The sequence below is a fragment of the Petaurus breviceps genome, unplaced genomic scaffold (genome assembly GCF_028583685.1).
Source record: "Petaurus breviceps papuanus isolate PSGF00001 unplaced genomic scaffold, PetGlider_PUasm1.0 65, whole genome shotgun sequence".
In the NCBI taxonomy this organism is placed as follows: domain Eukaryota; kingdom Metazoa; phylum Chordata; class Mammalia; order Diprotodontia; family Petauridae; genus Petaurus; species Petaurus breviceps.
In genome coordinates this window covers 3357552-3378248 of record NW_027186436.1, presented here as the reverse complement: position 1 = coordinate 3378248, position 20697 = coordinate 3357552, and positions in this window count along the sequence as shown.

Genomic DNA, 20697 nt, shown 5'->3' with positions numbered 1-20697 from the left:
CTCTCTCTCTCTCTCTCTCTCTCTCTCTCTCTCTCTCTCTCTCTCTCCACACACACACACACACACACACTTCTCTCTCTCTGCCTCTTACCTTCTTTCTTTCCTTCTTTCTGAGGAGGAACTCATTGTACTGTATTACACTGCTTCTATATGTCCTTATTGAAATATAGCTCTTAGAGTAGGACATAATTCTACAGATTTGGCAGAGGAATAGGGAAGCTATCATCTTCCTTGTTCTAGAAACTGACTTTCCATGAATACAGGGAAAGAGGTAAGTGGAGGAAAATGTAGTCAGTCAGTCAATAAGCATTTATTAAGTGCCTGCCACATGCCAGACACAACTGAGCACTGGAGATATAAATACAAGAAAAAATAAAGTTAGACTTTTCTATCAAGGAGCTTATATTCAAACGGGGGGAAGGCAACACATAAAAGTCATCTGAAAAGTGAAAGTGGGAAGGAAATATCTAAGTGGAGATATGGCAGAGAAGTCTGGATAATAAAAAGCAAAACCAGAAGAGGAATGCAGATGGACTTTTCCTTAAAATGGAGATTCCCGAGGAACTCATCAATAACAGAAGGGGACTAGAAGGATAGAGGGATATTCCATGATGAGAAGACCACAGGGTTCTAGTGAACATCCTGGGTCAGAAGGCAGCTGAGGCATTTGTCAATGTCCAGAGTAAGAAGCAGACCCAGAAAAGGAATGTTTAGCTGAGGGGTGTATGGAGAGGTCTGGAAGTCCTGGGGGTACAATGGTAGGGTAGCTGGCATGGCACAGGGGTCTTTTGACTGAACAGTCTATGACAGTACCAGGGGTTCCTCCTACCACCTTGACTTCTAGGATAAGATCTATGATGGTCTGGGATCAGGGAAGGGAGTGAGAAGGGAAAGCACGGGGATCATGGTGTTCTGAGTATTTGTTTATCTAGATATACATCTGTATCCATGTCTATATCCATACCCATACCTATATCTATGTCATCTATATCTATACCCATATTCATATCTATATAGTTATAGATGTTTATGTATATGCTTGTTATTTTATATGTGTATGTATATATCTGTATATATGATATATGTGGGATGTATAAAAGAAATATCCCATCCTAATGACTGTTAGAGAGATAGACAGATAGTAGATATTGGTATTAGCTATATCTATATTGAACAGCTAGGTGGCATAGTGGATGAAGTGCTGGGCCTGGAGTCAAGACTCATTTTCTGGAGTTCAAATGTGGCCTCAGACCTGAACAAGTGACTTAACCCTGTTTGCCTCAGTTTCCTCTTCTGTAAAATGAGCTGGAGAAGGAAACCACAAACCACTCTAGTATCTCTTCCAAGAAAACCCCAAATGGGGTCACAAAGAGATGGGCACAACTGAAATGATTGAACAACAGTAACTATATCATCTATCTCTATGTCCAAAGCCATTAGAATGTGATATATTTTATACATACAAGGTATGTGAAAAGTGTTATGAGAACAGATGATGAAGAGGGTCACTTCTATCTAAGACAGTAAATGAATAATTCCTGTCCCAATAGTGGCATATATGCAAGTTCTGATTCAATCTGTCTTTCTAAGTCTCTACATCTTGCTGTGGTCCTAGGACAACAACCATTCCATTGTTGGAGTAGATAAATCCATGCTGAAGGTTTCATAGTATCCCAGAGTCACAGATTTAGAGCTGGTCATCTAGTCCAACCTCCTTATTTTATAGATGAGGAAACTGAGACCTGAGAAGTCACACAGGACTAACTCCCAGAATCAGAATTTGCACTCAAGTCCTCTGACTCAAAATACAGAGTTCTTGATTTGTTTGTTTTTCCTTGCTAGTTCCCTTCTTCCTTTGTCCACCCTCTACCCTTTTTTAGCCATTGATTCAATTCTATTATCCCCTATTATCCCTGTTTGGCACCAGGCTATTTTTAGTTTAGCACTTTGACATACACTGGATGCTTTTGTTCTCTATGTGTGTATAAACACACTGTCATTTAGATGCAAAGAGGATGTTTATGACTCACTGTCAGCTGGACTTGCCTTTTGATCTGTCTTTCAAGCAATGGGATGGATTGACCAGAGCCATCTCAGGTCAATCTTTTGCACAACCCCTATCACAACCACTGTTGGCTTAAGTGCGGAAAGAGGTCAGTGATCACGAAGAAATGAATGAAGAAGTATTTATTAGCCTCTTACTATGTGCAAAGCATTGAGAATATGATTAGACAAGTAAGATGGTTCCTGCTCTCAAGGAGCTCACATTCTAATGGGGATCGGGAGTTGAGGGGACAGCACACAGGCAAGGTTCCAGCTGCAAATAAGAGGGACAGTTCACATGGTTCTTAGGATATGGTAGGAAAGCATATGAAAATAATATATCTTTAATATAATTTCAATTCATAAAATCATGCCAGTGTCTGATGCTAAATTATCGGACAGTGCCAAGGGCCTTGATGACGAGAACTTCCTTTTCTGGGGCTTGGGTGCTCTTTCATGGATACAGCCTCCACAAAAACTGGAGAAGGAAATGGCAAATCACTCCAGTATCTTTGCCAAAAAAATTCCAAATAAGGTCACAAAGAGTTGGACATGACTGAAATGACTGAACAACAGCAGTATCTGTATCATCTATCTCTGTGTTTAAACCTATTAGAAAGTGACGTATTTTATACACATAAGGCATGTGAAAAGTGTTAGGAGAACAGATGAGGAAGGGAGTTACTTCTATCTGAGGCAGTAAATGAATAATTCCTGTCCCAATTGTGCATTGCAGGCTGCATCCCAATGTGGGGTGGGGAGGATCACTTCAGAACCTGGGCTGGGAGTAGCATGTGTGATCTGGCAAGTTCTGCTATTCCCAAGGCTCTTGGGTTTAGGGTTCTGGCCTATCTATCAGGCTGAGGGGATTAAGGACAGAATTTTGTCGTCATGGTCCTAACTTCACATTAAACTAGTAGCCTTGGCTTCATCAACACTGCTGGAGACTAACAAAGACAATCAAACAAAGAGCTAATTAAAATCATAAAACATAGAATGTTGGAGTGAGGAGGGACCTTAGAATAAGAGATACAAGGTTAGACTTAGAGCTAGAAATGATTTTAGAAATTATATGGTTCTATCCCTTTATCTTACAGATGAGAAAACAGACCTGAAGTAGGGAAATGACTTATCCAAAGTCACACAGCTAGACACTGGCAGAGCTGGGATTTGAACCTAAGTTCTCTGACTCTAAGTTTATGAGTTGTGTACCTATTAACATGCTGCCTTCCCATAGAATGTGAAAGTTGAAGGAGTCTTTAATATTCTCTAGTCTAACACCCTCTCCCCCACCCTTTTTTGGGGGGATAAGTTGTCTGACTCTGTGATTTCATAGAAGTGGGGAAATTCTAGGGCAGCTGGGTGGTGCAGTAGAGTACTGACCCTGGAGTTAGGAAGACCTGAGTTCAAATATGGTGTCAGCCACTAGTGTGACTGCTGGCAAGTCATTTAATCCCATTTGCCTCAGTTTCCCCATCTGTAAGATGAGCTAGAGAAGAAAATGGCAAACCACTCCGGTATTTTTGCAAAGAAAAATCTAAATGGTGTCATGAAAACAACTAAACAGAGAGGAACAATGAGGGTAAATTCTAGTGTTTAAATTTCCTCAGTTGAAGGACACAAACAACTCTTACCCTTTATAAAGGGAATTGCCTTGGGCACTGAGACATTAAATGAGCTGCCCCAGATCATTTAGCTTAATAAATCAGAGGTAGGATTTGAACAAAGATTTTTCTAATTCCAGGGCTGTCCCTCTTTCTATTACACTAGGCTACTTCTCCCCTCATTTTATAGATGGAGAAACTAAAGTTCAGTAGGAATTGAATTGAACTGTTGCAAGAAAGTGTCTCTCTTATGGACTTGGAGCATTCCCAATAACTGTTTCTCTCCCAGGGGCAACTAGTTCAATCTAATAATTTTCTTTTTCCAGTCTTTGTTTTTGAAAGATTCAACGGAGATGTGAAGTATTTTCATCAGCTAGGTTTTTTTTTTATTCTTTTGTGTCAAAAAAAATGCAAAGAACTTCATTCATTATTACATACTGGTGGGAAAAAAAGAGTATATCAAATGCAAAAGAAACAGGAACACTATGAAACTAGGCGGTGAAATCTGATCAAGGCCATCCGGTTCCAGAGACACAGTGGAGTCATTGAAGTCCGTGACTCTTCATTTGGCGAACCGTTTGATTCTGGTAATGCTCCCCTTTAGGGGAAGCTGATGAATTCATTAGCCCATCAGTCAGGCAACAAATATTTGCAGGCCTACTCCACATGAAGGGAAAGAAAACTACAAAATACTAATGTGAGAGATTCATTATTATAGTTGAACCTCAAAGAGACAAGATAGAATGTAAGTTTCTTGAGGTAAGGGACTTTTTTGTTTTTTGTTTTTGTTACCCCCAGTGCCTAAGACACATAAGGTGCTTAAAACATACTTGTTGTTATGTATGTACAAAGGTAGGGCAATTGGGGTTAAGTGACTTGCCCAAGGTCACACAGCTAGTTTTTGTGTTAAGTGTCTGAGGCCAGATTAGAACTCAGGTTCTCCTGACTCCAGGGCCGGTGCTCTATTCACTCCACTACCTAGAAGCCCTGTTAGATTTTTCTCATAAAAAACATGGTGCCTTCTAAGGCCTCTTCTAGCTCTGACATTCTGTCATTCAAGGAGGCAGTGCTAGATGTTATAAAGAACACTGGCCTAGGAATAACAAGTCCTGGATTCTAGTCCTAGGCCGGTCACTTACTCACTGTGTGTTGTTAGACAAGTTAACACCTCCATCTTGCCCCTTAGTTTCCTCATCCTTAAAATGGAAGGTTGATTTCAGAACTTCTTAGACTTTTTCTACTCATGTCCCCATCAGCACTTCTTACTGCCCCACCCACAATTTAAGAAGGGCTGGATTAGATGATCTCTAAGACCCTTTTTAGTTTTGACCAGTAGTTTTTAGGTGTCTTGACTGGGCTACTTTAAATAGGAGTTAACACTTAAATACCTGTTTTAAGAAGGGAGTCAGGGAAGAAGGAAGGGAGGAAGGAAGGAAGGAAGGAAGGAAGGAAGGAAGGAAGGAAGGAAGGAAGGAAGGAGAAGAAGGAAGGAAGGAAGGAAAGAAAGAAGGAAGAAAGGTAGGGAGGAAGGAAGAGAGGGAGGAAGGGAGGAAAGGAGGGAGGGAGGAAGGAAGGAAGAAAAGGAAGAAGGAAGGGAAGAAAAGAGGAAACACAGATTGATTAAGCACCTCCTATGTGCGGACACTGTGCAAAGTACTTTACAAATATTGTCTCATTTGATCCCAATAACAATCCTGGGAAGTAAGTGTTATTATTATCACCATTTGACAGTTGAGGAAACTGAAGCAGAGGTTAAGTAACTTGCTTGATATCACACCTCTTGTAAGTGTATGTGATTAGGTTTGAACTCAGATCTTCCTTACTGGAGGCCCAGCACTTCATCTGCTTTACCAACTAACTGCCTTCAGATCTCTCACATTTGTGTAAAATTTCTAGTCTTATTTCATGTCATGAACTGACCACCATTTTCTTCCAACTAGTAAAGTAAAATATATATTATTTAATCATTTAAGTGTCTTTGTTTTAAAGTATCTTTGAAATGTGAGTTGTTACTGTTTTTCTTACTATGTGCCAAGCACTAGAAAGAGGGTCATTGTGCTCTCCTGAGTTTGCCAGGGCCATTATTTCAGCATGGTTTCTGACAGAATAACATTTTAATTTTTCTATTATAGGCAAGAAGTAAATCCCTTAAGTGGTAAAAGGACATAATATTTTATAAACTAATTAAAATTTTACTCTAAGTGGGCACTGGAAAAATATGCTATCCTTTGGGCATATCGTCAGTATAAATGTTTTGCTGTTATGAGCTACGTAGAATAGATACTCAATAAATATTTATTTATTGATTAATTATTTGTCCCTCAGCGAAGAGGAACTAGGAAATGAGGATCATAGGATCATAAGTTGAGAACTAGGTAGGAGCTCAGTGGACATAAAATCCAGCGTTTTACTTTTACAGATGGAGAAACTGAGGTCCAGAAAGGTTAAGTGGTTTGTCCAAGGGTACACAGAATATAAGAGGGAAAGTTGGTATACATGAAATAATTTTTTTTTGAGAGGTGAAGGCACTTAACTGGGGCTAAGTGACTTGCCTAAGATCACACAGCTAGTAAGTATCAAATGTCTGAGGCCACATTTGAACTCAGGTCCTCCTGACTTCCAGGCCAACACTCTATTCACTGCACTATCTACCTGCCCCTTGAAATATACTTCTTAAAGTCTAAGGAAAGACTTTTAATGAAATCTCCTACTAGACTATTGCAGTGAATAGAGCACCAGGCCTGAAGTCAGGAAGACCTGAATTCAAATCTGGTCTCAGACACTTACTAGCTGTGTGACTCTGGGCAAGTCACTTAACCCTGTTTGCCTCAGTTTCCTCATCTATAAAATGAGCTGGAGAAGGAAATGGCAAACACTACAGTATCTGCCAAGAAAACCCCAATCCGTGTCACAGAGAGTCTGACACAATTGAATTGACCCAGCAACAACAGCAAGCAACACTGTTGAGGGCAGGTATTTCATCTTATTTATCTGTTTGGCACTCTTCTCTGGAATAGTGTCCCACTGTGCACTTTCAGTCATGCTTTACTGTCCCAGAGCATAGCAGTTATCTAATTTTGTAGGATGGGGCTACTTTGTGGTCTGTTCATGAGTAACCACCAGTGCGTTTCTTTGATAAAACCAGAATTCTCCTATTTCCCATAATTGGGATTAGTTTTCCCCAAAGGCAGCACATTTGTCTCTGGGACTTGATTGGCCCCTCACTCCCTTAATTCTGGTCACATGATGACATAAAATAATCCACCCTAATAGAGTCAAGCCCCTTTGATTTGTCAGATGTCTGAATGGTGAGCTACAGGCTCTGGCAACCCCCTCGAACTCTGATTGAATCTTCCCATTTAATGAGGCATTTGTCTGAGGCCATAGGCCTTGTCTTATAGCTCCTTCCAAATCTGTGTTACTAGCCTAGCCGTCCATTGTCCAGCTAGCTTCTACCCTTGATCCTCCTCTTACCCTTAGACTAGCCTAGCCCTCCATTGTCTGTCATCTCCTGTAGCCTCCAGCTACTTTCCACCCTTAATCTCTCATTACTGGAGTTTGAGCTCATCTGACTCGTCCTGAAGACCCTCCCCAAATTCCTCCTCTAGACCACTCCTAGATTCTGCCCACAACCTTTCTATATATAAGACCCCATCTTGACTCCATGAAAAAGATAGCCAGAGAATTATCTAGGCAGACTCACTCTGTGTTAGATGATTCTGGCCCATTTGTCCAATAAAAGCATAATAGGTACTGAGACTCCTTAAGAGTCTACCCATTAAGGTGAATCTTTAATAAACTTTGCTTTTCTTTGGCTGAGAGAAGACTTGAGTCGAATTCATTTGGCAGGACTCAGTGTGTTGGTATTTTGAGGTCTCAAGCACCCCTAAACTCCAAAACCTCAATACAATGACTTGTAATTGCCTATTTTGTCCCAATATTGAACCTAAACATGATGTTAACGTTAAGCCTGCCCCTAACACTGACATTTTTGGCAGGTTAGAATGAGATGAGATGGTCTTAGAGCTCACATCTTGGTTGAACTGAGGGAAGAGAGTTGCAAATGTGGAAGGTACAATGTTAGTGAAGCACACATGTGGCAGACAACTCAGAACAACTCTGCAATTATTGCAGGACCTGGAAGTCCTTCCTCTCAGTAGAATCATAACCTACAGCCCCTTGCATTCAGTTTTCTACTAGGTAGGTTTTTCCTCCAGACCCCTAGGGTATCTTTTTCTCACTCTTGATTGCTGGGGCTAGCTCCTTGTAGCTGCTTCTTTTCTGGACATCTCATTGTTTCCATGACTGTCTGGAGAACCTGCCTCCTGATAAATACTGTATTTCCTACAAGTTCCAATAGATCTGTTCCAAAACTATATGTTCAATGGAGAAGGGGGAGAGGAGAGAGAACTTCCTCAACCTTATTGGAGTCTCCTCTCCATGTAGCTCTTACCTTGAAATGACTCTAATTTGAACTACTTCAGACTGACTTCAAGCTCCCCAGGATTTAAGGGTTTAAAATCCCTAAAGGTGAAGTTAGTTTGTTATAATAACAATAGTGGTAATAATAATAATACTATACATATATTAAAGCGTAAAACTCCATTAAGACTTTTGGGACATCCAGTTTGCAAAGCACTTTTTGTAAATATGTCATTTTGTTCTCACAACAACCCTGGGAGGTAGGTACTGTTATTATGCCCATTTTGGGCATGAGTAGATGAGTAAACTAAAGCAGAGAGAGGTTAAGTGACTTGCCCAAGGTCATCCAACTCTAATGCTTCTCCCAGAATAAGCTCATCACTTCTAATCTTATCATCCCTGATTGATGCCACCTCCTTCAGCCTTCTCTCTCCTTTGATTGGAGGGTAGAATATAAAATTCAGATTCCTCTTACTTAATGGAGGGAAGAAACTGGACTCAGTTTCCTCTATTCTGCATCTGCTGCCCTCAGGGTGTTCAACTCCATGGAACAAGATGCCTGCCTTTGGTATCCCCAAGGTCACCACCCCCTCCCCACTTTCCTTCCTCCTTTTGTGTTGTCTCCTCCCTTAGATAGCATGCTCCTAGAGGACAGGAACTACTATTTTTTTTAAATCACTAATTGTATCCTCAGTTCTTAGCTCTGTGCCTGATCAGTGGTAGATGCTTAATAAATGTTTATTGGATTACAGTATGTGAGGTCAGGTTTGACTCTATATCCAGTGCTCCAACCGCTGTGCCACCTATCTGCCAATCTTTTGTTACCTTTGAAAGGCTTTCGTGTGGTAGAGGGGTGAAGCTGCTATCTTTTGCCACTGAAGGAACACCCCCTCCCCCCCCAAAAAAAAACTATGAGCAATGGATAGAAGTAGCAAAGAGTTAAGTTTAGGCTCCATGTGGGAGAAAGTCCTATTAAAGTAGAGCTGCAGCAAAATGGAATGGGCTGCCTTGGGAGGCACTGGACACTCCCTGACCAAAAGCAGAGAGAGGGCCCTTGACCAGTTGTCACTTATGTTATAAGAAATCTTGGTCATTTAGACTGGGCTGGATGGCCAAGTAGGACAATTTGTTATTCTGTGATCTTATGCTCCTAGTTGCCTCTTACTTTGGCTAAGTCTTCACTGGGCCTCAGTTTCTTGATCTGAAAAATGGAAATATTTAACTAGATCCATCGTAGGCCGCTTTCACTTCTGACCTCTTGTGGCTCAGGAGTCTAAGGTTCCTTCTGGCTCTGATGTTCTATGATTTCTGAGGCTCCTTCAAGCTCTGATATTTTACCTTCTGTAATTATAAAGTCCCTTCCAGCTCTGACATTCTTTGTTTTATGGCATGAAGGTCCTTTCCAGCTCAGGCATTCTATGATTTTATGAATTTATATATCCCAAGATGACTGGGATACTAGGTGTGAAAGAGGCTAGAATCAAGCACTACAGTCGTGCAACTGGCATTATATGAGAGAAACTAAGGAGTCAAACAGACTTCTTAACAAGGGATCAGGTGGTTTAAAGCCATGGCTTAAAGATCAGTGGGATTTAGAAAAAGGTCACAGGAGAAAATCTTGGAGTTCAGGTTGAAGACCTCTGGCTTGGTTCCAAAGAAGAGCTAATGCACAGGAAAGCTGTAGTAGTCTACGAGGTCTAAGGCCTGGGCAAGGATCCTTTTCAGGACCATGCATTTCTTAAAATGGGGTCATTTAGGAAGGAAAGGCTGCATGAACACCCAGAAGGGTCTAGGCACTGCCACGTCCTTGGAATGTATTGAGACCAGTTCCCCTAACAAAAATGACTTAGTGTAAATATTTATATTTATCATATTTGATAAATTTGTATTTGTATCTATGTGTGAGGGGCTTGGGGTTCTTTGTTCCTATGAGATGAAGTCACCTCAAGGCTTGTGAGGAAGGCCTCTTTCATTCAGATCTCATCGATCTGACTCATGTAACATCTCTCTTTTCCATCCTGTCCTCTCTATTCTCATTGCGCTGCCTTAATATAGGAGTTCATTACCATTCACTTCAACCATTGAAATAAATTTTTACAGGTCTTCTCAATCACTTGGTTCTCTATTTTAGTCTTCATACTGCTGTAAAAAGAATCTTTCAAATGTATCCAATGGGTCACGTCATTTTTTTGTTCAAAAGAACACTTCTTCATTATATGTTGAGGAAAATTCAGACTGAGCCTGGTATTCAAAGGATGGTAGATTTAAAGGCTATTAAGTGTAATCTCCTTATTTTATAGAAAGGGAATCTGAGAGCCAGAAAAGTTAGATGAGTTGCCCAGGGTCACAGAGCAGTATTTGGGCCCAAGTCCTTCTGGCTCCAAGTCCACTCCACCATGATGCCTCAAGACCCTCCAAAATCTGATGTCATCCTAACCTTTCCAGATATACCTCATACTATGAACAATCCACATACACTACCCTCTAGTCAAACTGGACTGTGCTCATGCTTGCCTCCATCCCTTTCCTCACACCATTCTCTATAATTGGAATGCTTTCTCCTCCTTCCTACAAGAACTGTTTTCTATTGATATCTGGTCCATCTTTCAATGCCTTGCTTAACTGCCACCTCCTCTGAGAACCCCATTTGATAATGACCTTACTCACCTTGTACTTTGCAGGATACTTTGCTCCCACTTCTCCTGGGCATTTATGTTTTATTTTTATTATATTTATCTATGTTGTCCTATAGGTATCTTTGCTCAATGACACACTCAACCATTAATCAGGTCACCTGATAAGGAGATACATACCAAAAGTGTTAGCCATATCATGAACAAAACCCAAATAAAAAAGGAACTCATTAACCATGAGGATCTGCAAAAGTTTTATTGATAGATGATATTATGTTGATTGCGTTAAACCCCAGAATACTCCAGGGTTTTCTCAATTAAATTCACCTCTATTCAGAAGTTGTCAGTCTGGCCATCCACATTTCTCAGCTTAGGACATGCAGCTCTAGAGAAAGATCATTGATCAAGTCCCTTAATATATATACCATGGACTTGTAGCAGCAAGCACCCCAAGCGTCCCCAGGGTTTGCGGCCAACACAGGTTCTTGGATCTGCTTTGTTAAAGGAAAGCAACTCAAAATGGGTTAACAAGCTTACTTTAATCAGTCAAATATGTATTGTTCACCTAGCTCAGGGGGAAAAGGCCAGCACCCAGAACTTCAGAGTATACAGACAGAATTATCAAGACAGAGAAACAGATCAAGTAGACAGCTTTCCAAATTGTCCAACCATTACATCATCCATACCAAATCAACATCTGGGTTTTTCAAAGGGGGGGGGCTCTCAACAACCAGCTTCCCAGAGTTTCATCTGATCAAATCACAGAACACTTCTCAAAGTGAGCCCCCAAAACAAAGCCTCACATCAGGGCTTATATAGCCTTCTTCTGGCTCAGAGAATGTAACAACCTTATTGACCCACTGGCCAATCAAAAAGTATCTACTGAAAAACAAGCCTCCTACCCCAGGCTCCAGGGGCACTTTAGCCTAGGGGCAGGGAAGATCTTAAAAATTTACATTCCCATTACAACAGGTATTGCAGACAGTTAATGTCCTGGGCCTAGAGCTGAATATGAGGACAAAGATCGATAATGAATGATCCCAAACTTCTCACTGTCACAAAGGCCATATTGGCTATAAAGTCAATATTTTTTTTTTTCTGGTGATGCCATATTGCAATGTCTGAGATTTGGAACTGGAGAGGACATTAAAGACTATCTAGTCCAAACTTTTCCTTTTATAAATGAGGAAACAGAGATTCACAGAAGTTACTTAAGACTTCTTAAAGAAATCTTGAGACTACTTAAGATTCACAGAAGTTACTCAAAGAAGACTTACTCAATATCATAAATGATTGATTCAGGATTTGAACTTGGGTTCTTGGATGCCAAATCTACTTTCTATTCTACCATATGTGAAAAATGTATTTTCAGAAAAACACAAATTGGAGATGACTCAATGTAAAGATGGTGGATATAAACAGGTTAGAATATGTTACCATCATTCATTTGTGACATAGCCTAGGTCCCCCTACCCTGTCTCCCCTAGGCATATGCATCACTTCCCTTTTGTCATTAATTGCATTCACATCCAAGATCTGTATGCATTGGCTTCTTACCAGACATTCACTTTTTCTATGAGGAGACTTCTGGGGTCTCAGAATTGTGCCCATTAAATATTCATATTTGCCAAGTTTTGACCATCAGAGATCCCCTACTGCTATAGTTTTTCCATATGGATCACTCCATAGTCCAGGATCTGCAACTTTTTCATCTAGCTACATGTGAAAGTGTCCCCCATCTTTGTCTTTGCCAGCCTGTGTGTAATATAAAACAAGAATTAGCTCTAAGGATCCATTCATGGATGCTCTTCCTCCCACATGGACTCAATTGGTTGTGAGGATTGGCAGTTGGAGTCTCTTTCTACATTCTCTCCCTTTGTCATCAGCTCCATACTCTTGGTGCATATTGAGTGTGGGTCACATGTGCTGGCCTTAGCTCGTGCTATTCTTCACTCGTTCAGCATTCCAGCAAAACTATACTAACTTCTCCATCTTTTGTGCATGCTGATGTTTCACATACACAGCCAATTTATGCTCTATTCTTTCTCTTGCATCCAGGTTAATCCAACATGTACTTCACACTTGGTCATAAAAGAGTCAAATCTCACCACTATAGCAACAGATACAATCACTTACACCTAGAGAACTACCGTAATGTAGTAGATAGAGAGAACTGACCTCGGAGCCAGCAAGCTCTGAGTGTGAATCCTACCTGACATTTACAAGCTATGTAACTCTGGGCAAGCCATTTAGTCTCAGTTTCCTCACCTATAATATAGGGATAATAATAGCACCTACCTCACCGGATTGTTGTGAAAATCAAATGAGATATCACATGTAGAACACTTTTCAGGCCTTAAAGAACTATATAAATACAAGTCATTATTATTATTATTATTATTGTTACTCTTTTAATAGCTTTTTTTTGGGGGGGGGCAGTCCCTGCATAGTCTTGTGCCTTCCCCTAAGATTTTTACCTTTACAATTTATTTGCAAGAATAAACATAAAAGATACCATTAAGGAACCAGAAAATGAGATAGGCTGGTCTTGAAATAAAAGTGAGGATGAAATGGCATCCGTGAAACGTCCAAAGTACCAGAGGAAGGCCTTCAGCCTTCTAGGCAGCTCCTCTATGGATTATTTTTAAAAAACAACATTTTTTTTTAGCATTTTTATTTAAAGTTTTGAGTTCCAAAGTATGTCCTCCCTTCCCCTTCCCTGAGATGGTAAGCAATCAGATTTAGGTTAGACGTGCAATTATTTAAAACATTTCCATATTAGTTATTTTGTACAAGAAGATTCAAATAAAAGAAAAAAAAGAAAGAATGAAAAATAGCATGCTTCAGTCTGTATTCAATCAATATCAGTTCTTTCTCTGGAGACAGATAGTATACTTCATCATTAGTCCTTTGGGATTTTCTTGTAGCATTGTATTGCCGAGAATAACTAAGTCATTCGCAGTTCTTCAATGAACATGCTGTTACAGTGTATGACGTTCTCCTGGTTCTGTTCACTTCACAATTCATGTGCAAATATTTCCAGTTTTTTTTTTCTGAAATCATCTTGCTTGTCATTTCTTACAGCACAATAATATTCCCTTACAATCATACACCACAGCTTATTTAACCATTCCCCAATTGATGGGCATCCCTTTGATGTTATGGATTACTTTTTAGAAAAAGCATGAGCAAATATCACACAGAATGAGGCAGCCTGGAAGATCTTTGATATGCACTAATATATATGCACTGATGAGATTATTGAACCATTGTAGTCTTGAAGTATAGTTCCCTCTTGAAGTATGTCTCCTAGTCTCCTATCATGAACTGAGCTTCATGGAGGAAGGGGCATGTCATGTTCAATCTTTGTATCTTCCACAATGCCTAGAACAATGTGTCTATTGTGTGTTTAATGTAATAAGTACAGGGTGGGTCTTTAATATGTTTGTTGAAATTGATCTGTCAACTTCAGGGCCTGAAATCCCTTGTGGGGAAAAAAATGACTTTTATGGTGAAATTGCCTAGAAAAGGAATCCAGACTCTTTTCCTACAGTAGTTTCTTTCAGCCTTCAGGTTACTCTGGACTCTTGCTGCTCCTGCTGGGTTGGCTTCTTTTCAAAGAAAGGCTCCCTGTTTATCACCCTGTGATCACTCCCTTTGGCCAAAATTCTCTTCTAAGCATTCCCAGAGGCATTTTGGGACAGCTGTCCTGGTGTGGCTCTGCCTGCTGAAGTGACTTAGGGACCTATTAAGTTTTCCTTTATTTTATTTTTATTTTTTTGACAGATATTCCTGGCTAGACATGAAAGACAATATTAAAATTGTCCACTTCCTTCAGGCAGCTTACCAAGATTAAAGGAGACTAAGTGTAGTAAAACCTTTCTTTTCAGCATACCACAAACCCTCCCTCAATCTTACAGAGATAGATAGGTGCAAATTCCATTACTGATAAGTATTCTAGGCCTTCCTCAGACTGATTGTACAATTCTTTTTCTGCTTCAACCCATACAATTCTCCTCAATGTACAAATTATATTACTCTAAGATCCTATTTCCTTCCCTGTGGCTCCCCCTACCCCAACTCTGGCATTTTCCTGTCTCCATTTCTTTGATCATGCTATTCCTTGGCTTATAATAACCTATATTCCCATTTATCTCCTATTGGATTCCTGTCCATTTATCAAATCCCAAATCCAATGCCAGGAAACTCTCTCTTAATTTATGCCCCATCCCTACCACAGTAAGCACTGAATGACTTTTCATTTAGTGTTTGGTTTGTACCTCTTTCACGTACTATATTTACCAAGCATTTTTACATGTTTACCATATGGGCAGCTAGGTGGCACAGTGGGTAGGGTGTTGGGCTTGGAGTCAGGAAGACTCATCTTCTTGAGTTCAAATTTGACTTCAGACACTTACTAGCTGTGTGACCCTGAGCAAGCCACTTAACCCTATGTGCCTCAGTTTCCTTATCTGTAAAATGAACTAGAGAAGGAAATGGCAAACCACTCCAATATGTTTGCCAAGAAAACCCCAAATAGGGTCACAAAAGAGTCACTGAAATAACTGAACAACAACAAATTTAACATGCATTGCCTGTGGTGTGTGTATCATATCTATATTCCTTGTGCCACATCCCCCCCCCCCCAACCCCTGTAAGGAAACATTATGTCTCCCTCAGCCTAGGACTCCACATATTAGGCCTTTAACAAGTATTTATTGAACTACATTGAGTTCAGTTGAGAGCTGAGATGAGCAGAGAGCCAGGCTTCTTAAAAGTTCAGGCTGGGTTAAGCTGGACTGTCTATTTTACCCAGTGGCAACCCACTCACCCTCATGTGAACTATGGCAGGAAGCAATCAGTAGGAACAGGATAAATTAGCAAGCCAGCAGGAAAGCCAAGGCCTGTGCTGATTTATGGTGGGTAAATTCTTTAGTAATCCTATTGATAGAATCCTTCAAAACATCTGTTCACAATGCTACAGTATCTCAGATTGGCTGTGCTATTCACTTAGGCTAAAAACCACACCTATTTTAAGCATGTTTCTTATTTTCATAGGCACTATGGGGAGCATGATTTATGGAGATCTGCCCTATTCCAACACTTCCGTTGTGGCATGGCAACTTTCCATGAAAATGCAGGGAGAAAATATAGGCCAAGGGAGAGGTTCCCACCATCCTCCTATTGATTGGGCTTGAAGGTTCAGTTGTCTTTGATTCCTTCCCCTCCCTAAGCCTGGACATTTAACCAGTACTCAAGGCTTGTCCTCTCGTCTGCCATACTATGTTTCCCATCAGTCTTCTTGCTACCCACACTGCCTCTGCTGTGTCCGTGTGTTCCAAAGTTCATTTCTAATAATATAACATTCTGGAAAGAAGCGCAGGTCAATTTAGGAATGGTCTGACTGCTTTTACAGACCCCTCAGAATCATGTGGATGGAAAGACCAAATTCAATCTCAGTTCAATTTGATTCAGCACTCATTTAGCAGGGCCATGTACTAAGTCCTGGGGAAGTTGTATTCTGCTTGTCCCCAGAAGACAGAACTTAGGGATAGTGGGTGAAAGCTGCAAAGAACGAATGAAAAATCTATTTAGTTCTTTGTTATGTGTTGCTTAGCCCCTATGCTAAGCGTTAGGGGCACAAATGTAAGAAAATCCCAGTTCTTAAAGAGCTCAGCACCTATTACCTTGACCATTGTAACAGCCTCTGATTGAATTTCCTTAGTTTCTCTTCTCTCTGCTGGCAAAATAGCCTTCTTAATACATATGTGTGATAAATATTAATCCTCAGATTTATGTGGGGAAAATAGAAGCTCATTAATTTGGAATGATGCTTCCCATCCCAGTTCTAGTTTACTTTATCTCATTCTGTTCTTGACTTATTCTAAAATAGTAACTTGTTTCTCTTTTGGCCAGCAATCTTCAGGGTCTTGCCCTCCCAGTTGGATTTTTTTTTTAAATTAAAGGGGCCATCCCTTGAAGAAGCCTTTTCACTGAATGGGCATTATTTCACTCAAAGTGAGAACCTGAAAAGGTCTTAGCCTAAAAGGGCCAGGGTCTCCCAATGCATCCTGGGCCATCTCCAGTCCTCCTGATGAATATCTTTCCACTGGACCCAGATGGCTCTGGAGGAGAAAGTCAGGCTGGTGACCTTGCACAGCCCTCCCTCACTAAAATCCAAGGCAGCTGCAAGTCATGTCATCATTCCCTGATGTCATTTTAGAGAAATCATTCATCAGTAAGATGGAGAATCAAGGACTAACACAACAATTCCAGGCAAATGTGATTAATACTTTCTCCAGCCTGTGAGGTTTCACCCAGAATTCTCCTCTCCCTCCCACTTCTCCCGTCCCCCCAACTCTCTATCATATCTGCAAAGCCTGCATTCCTTATCTCTACTTGTTGACATCTTTTCCTTCCTCCAACGATCAGTATAGATGCCATCTTTCCAGGAAGTCTTTTCTGATCTCTCAAGTTAAAGATAATCTCCCCCTTCTCAAATTTTCTTAGAAGACATCATTAATATCTCAGAATTAACAAATCACAGACTTGGGAGGGACTTCAGAAGGCATCTAGTAAAGCCTGTACAGGAACTGGTATCTTCTTAATATGTTTATATAGAATATATTTTTTTTAATTAACAAGCATTTATTTTCTCTCCCTCTTCCTATGCCTCCACTATCTTGAAGAAAGAAAAAGGAAAACAAAACCCTGCAAAGTAAATTCCAAAGTTGACCATATTTAAAAATGCACACCTGCCGCAGATGAATTCTCTCTTGTCAGGAGGTAGGTAGAATATTTCATTATGGATCTCAAGTTAATTAAAGTGTTTCAAAATTGTTCTCTTTTAAAGTTATAGAATAAATTGTTATAGAACAACATAGTTATTCTAAAAATGTATATTAAATTCTTAAAGAATAAAAGTTCTCTTGGTTCTGATCACTTCATTATGTGTCAGTTAATTCAAGTCCTTTCAAGTTTCTCTGGAATTTTATCCTTCATAATTTTTATAGTACAATTATCTCATTACATTCATATATCATAATATGCTCGGTCATTTTTCAATTGATGGTTCCTTCCATACCCAGTTTTAGTTCTTTGTGACTACAAATAGAGCAGCTATAAAAATTTTTGTATATATTGAACATTTTCCTTTTTCTTTGGTCTCTTTGGCTCTTTGGGGTGTAATAGAAGTATCACTGGATTGACATCTCCTTAATAATGATCCTGAGAAATAGTCATCCAGTCTCTACCTGAGAAGGGCAAGATCTCCAGGGAGAGGAAACCCATCACTTCCTAAGACAACTCATTCCACTTTTGGATAGGCATAGGTTTTAAGGATTTTTTTTTAATTCACAGATACAAAATCTGCTTCTCTACAACTTGCTGCTTTTAGTTCTGCTCTAGAGAGTCATGTAAAACACTAACTTTTTCCAACATGATAAAGTAAATCCTTTTGCTCTTTCCACATTTTATATTTTATCTTTTTATTTGTATATATGTCTTATCTCTCTACTTAACTATAAGCTCCTTGAAGCCAGAGACTGAGTCATGTTACATGTTCAATTTTCCCTAGTGCTTAGCATAAGATTCTGATAAATATTTGTTGAATCAAATTAAATTTAGAATGAAATTGGTCTTTCCCCTGTAGGAGTCTGAGGGGTCTGTAAAATCAGTCAGACTATTGGTTAATTGACTTATGGCTCTCTCTAGAAAGTTATATTATTAGAAATGAACTCTGGAACACATAGACATCGTTCAGAGATGATTGATGCCAAAATTCTAACATAAATGGCTCAGAGGGCAGAATGGTTGGGCCAGGGTTGGATCTATATCAATAAGCTATCTGGCCTTTCCATTTTAGAGCAATCATTCATCAGTAAGATGGAAACTACTTTGAGACCACATGGAGAATATTGGCCTTGAATTAACATAAACAAGAATATTTCAGAAGGAAAATCTTACTTTGACTTGTTGCCCAGTTCTGATAGGCCCATGTTGTGTGTTAATCAATCATTCAAATGTGGGGTTTGCAACCTAGATGGGGAGACAAGATGTAAACACATAAAAAGGAAATGTAGTGCAATTCAAGAGAGCTGAAGTCATGAGACCTGGATTCCAGTCCAGGACCTACCACTAACTCACTTTATGGCTAAGTCCCATTCCTTCTCTAGGCCTCAGTTTCATAATCTGGAAATCAGGTGAGTCATTTCAAATTCCAGTATAGTTCTGACATTCTGTGTTCTGTGTCTGAGGCCTCTTCTAACTCCGACATTTTGTGACTTTATAATTTCAACAGAATCTAACATAAGAGGCACTATGATATAGTGGAAAGGACATCCATCTTGCATTAAGTTAGCCTAGGTTCAAATCCTTGCTCAAATACTGCTTAACTATGTGACTTCAGGCAAGTCACTTAACTACACTGAATCTTAGTTTCTTAATTTGTAAAATGGAGATGAAAATACTATTTCATATGATTGATGATGGGCCGTACTTTGTAAATCTTGAAGTGTTATTGAACTGTGAGGTACTGAGAATACCAGGCAAGGCTGTGCTTAAAATATCTCAAATTGATTTAGGAGAGCCTACAGTTAAATTTTCAGTATGAGCTGAAAATGATACCTCAAAAATCTGCAAACACGGGTTGATTATTTTACTAATTTCGTAGACTTAAAAAAATGATGAAGAAAATGTTAATAATAAAGTTTAAACTTAAAAGTGTGTCTGTCATGTATAGTTTTTTTTCCCCCAGAGAGGAAGTTATTTTAAAAAAAATTTATTTTTTTGGAGGGAAATTGGGGTTAAGTGACTTACCCAAAGTCACACAGCTAGTAAGTGTGTCAAGTGTCTGAGGCCGGATTTTAACTCAGGTCCTCCTGATTCCAGGGCCAGTGTATTCACTGCGCCACCTAGCCGCCCCAAGGGAAGAAGTTATTAAAAATTGACCAGCACATTGCCACCACAACGCCATCTATGTTAAGGGCCCAATGAAAGGTATAGATCTGAATTCTTTATATGGAAGTTTGACATAGGGAGAGGTTGGAATGATGATGGAGGGTTTCATACAGAAGGTAACTCTTGAGCTGGATTGTGGTATATTCTGCATTAAAAGTTGCTTAGTTGTTTTTCAGATGTATATATCATCTCTTCATGACCCCATTTGGGGTTTTCTAGGCAGAGATACTGGAGTGGTTTGCCATTTCCTTCTCTAGCTTGTTTTATGTATGAGGAGACTGAGATAAACAAGGTTGAGTGACTTGGCCAGGGTCACTTATCTAGTAAGTTTCTGAGGTCAGATTTGAACTCAAGAAGAATTTCAGAACAAGAAAGACATTAAAGATCATTTAATCCAAGTCTCTCCAAAGAAATGAGATCTAAAGCAGAAACACAATGATGTAATTAAAATATCTTCTCTCTCATTCATTCATTCATTATGATTCAGCAAAAATTATGAAGGGCTTCTATGTGTTACGTCCTATGATCAGTTCTGAGGATAGAAAGATGAAAAATAACTCTGTACTTGTCCTGGTGAAGGGCACAGTCTAATAGAGAGGATATAATATGTGCACAAATATATGATATAAAGCAGGATATGATGAGGCAAAAGGAGATCTAGAAAAAATACTTTTTTTAAGAAATTGCTTTCAGTCGAAAGGACTTTATATGAATTGAATTGAGCCTGAGTTTTCTCATCTGTAAAATGCAGTAGTTGGACTCAATGACCTCTTAGGACCCTTCTAGAATGAAATCCCTGAGAAGATCTCCAGCAAAGGTATAGTAGAAAGAGTGTTGGACTTGTATTTTGGAGCTACCTGAGTTTGAGTTCTGCCTCCTTCATTCATTAGCTGTTTAAACCTGAGGAAGCCACAAAGGTCTAAATTCATCTTTCTCAGCCTTAGTGTCCTCATTTGTACAATAGGAATAATAATTATCAAAAGAAATAAACTTTGTAAATGTCCCTGCCACAGAGGAGGAGCTTAGCAGATCCTGGA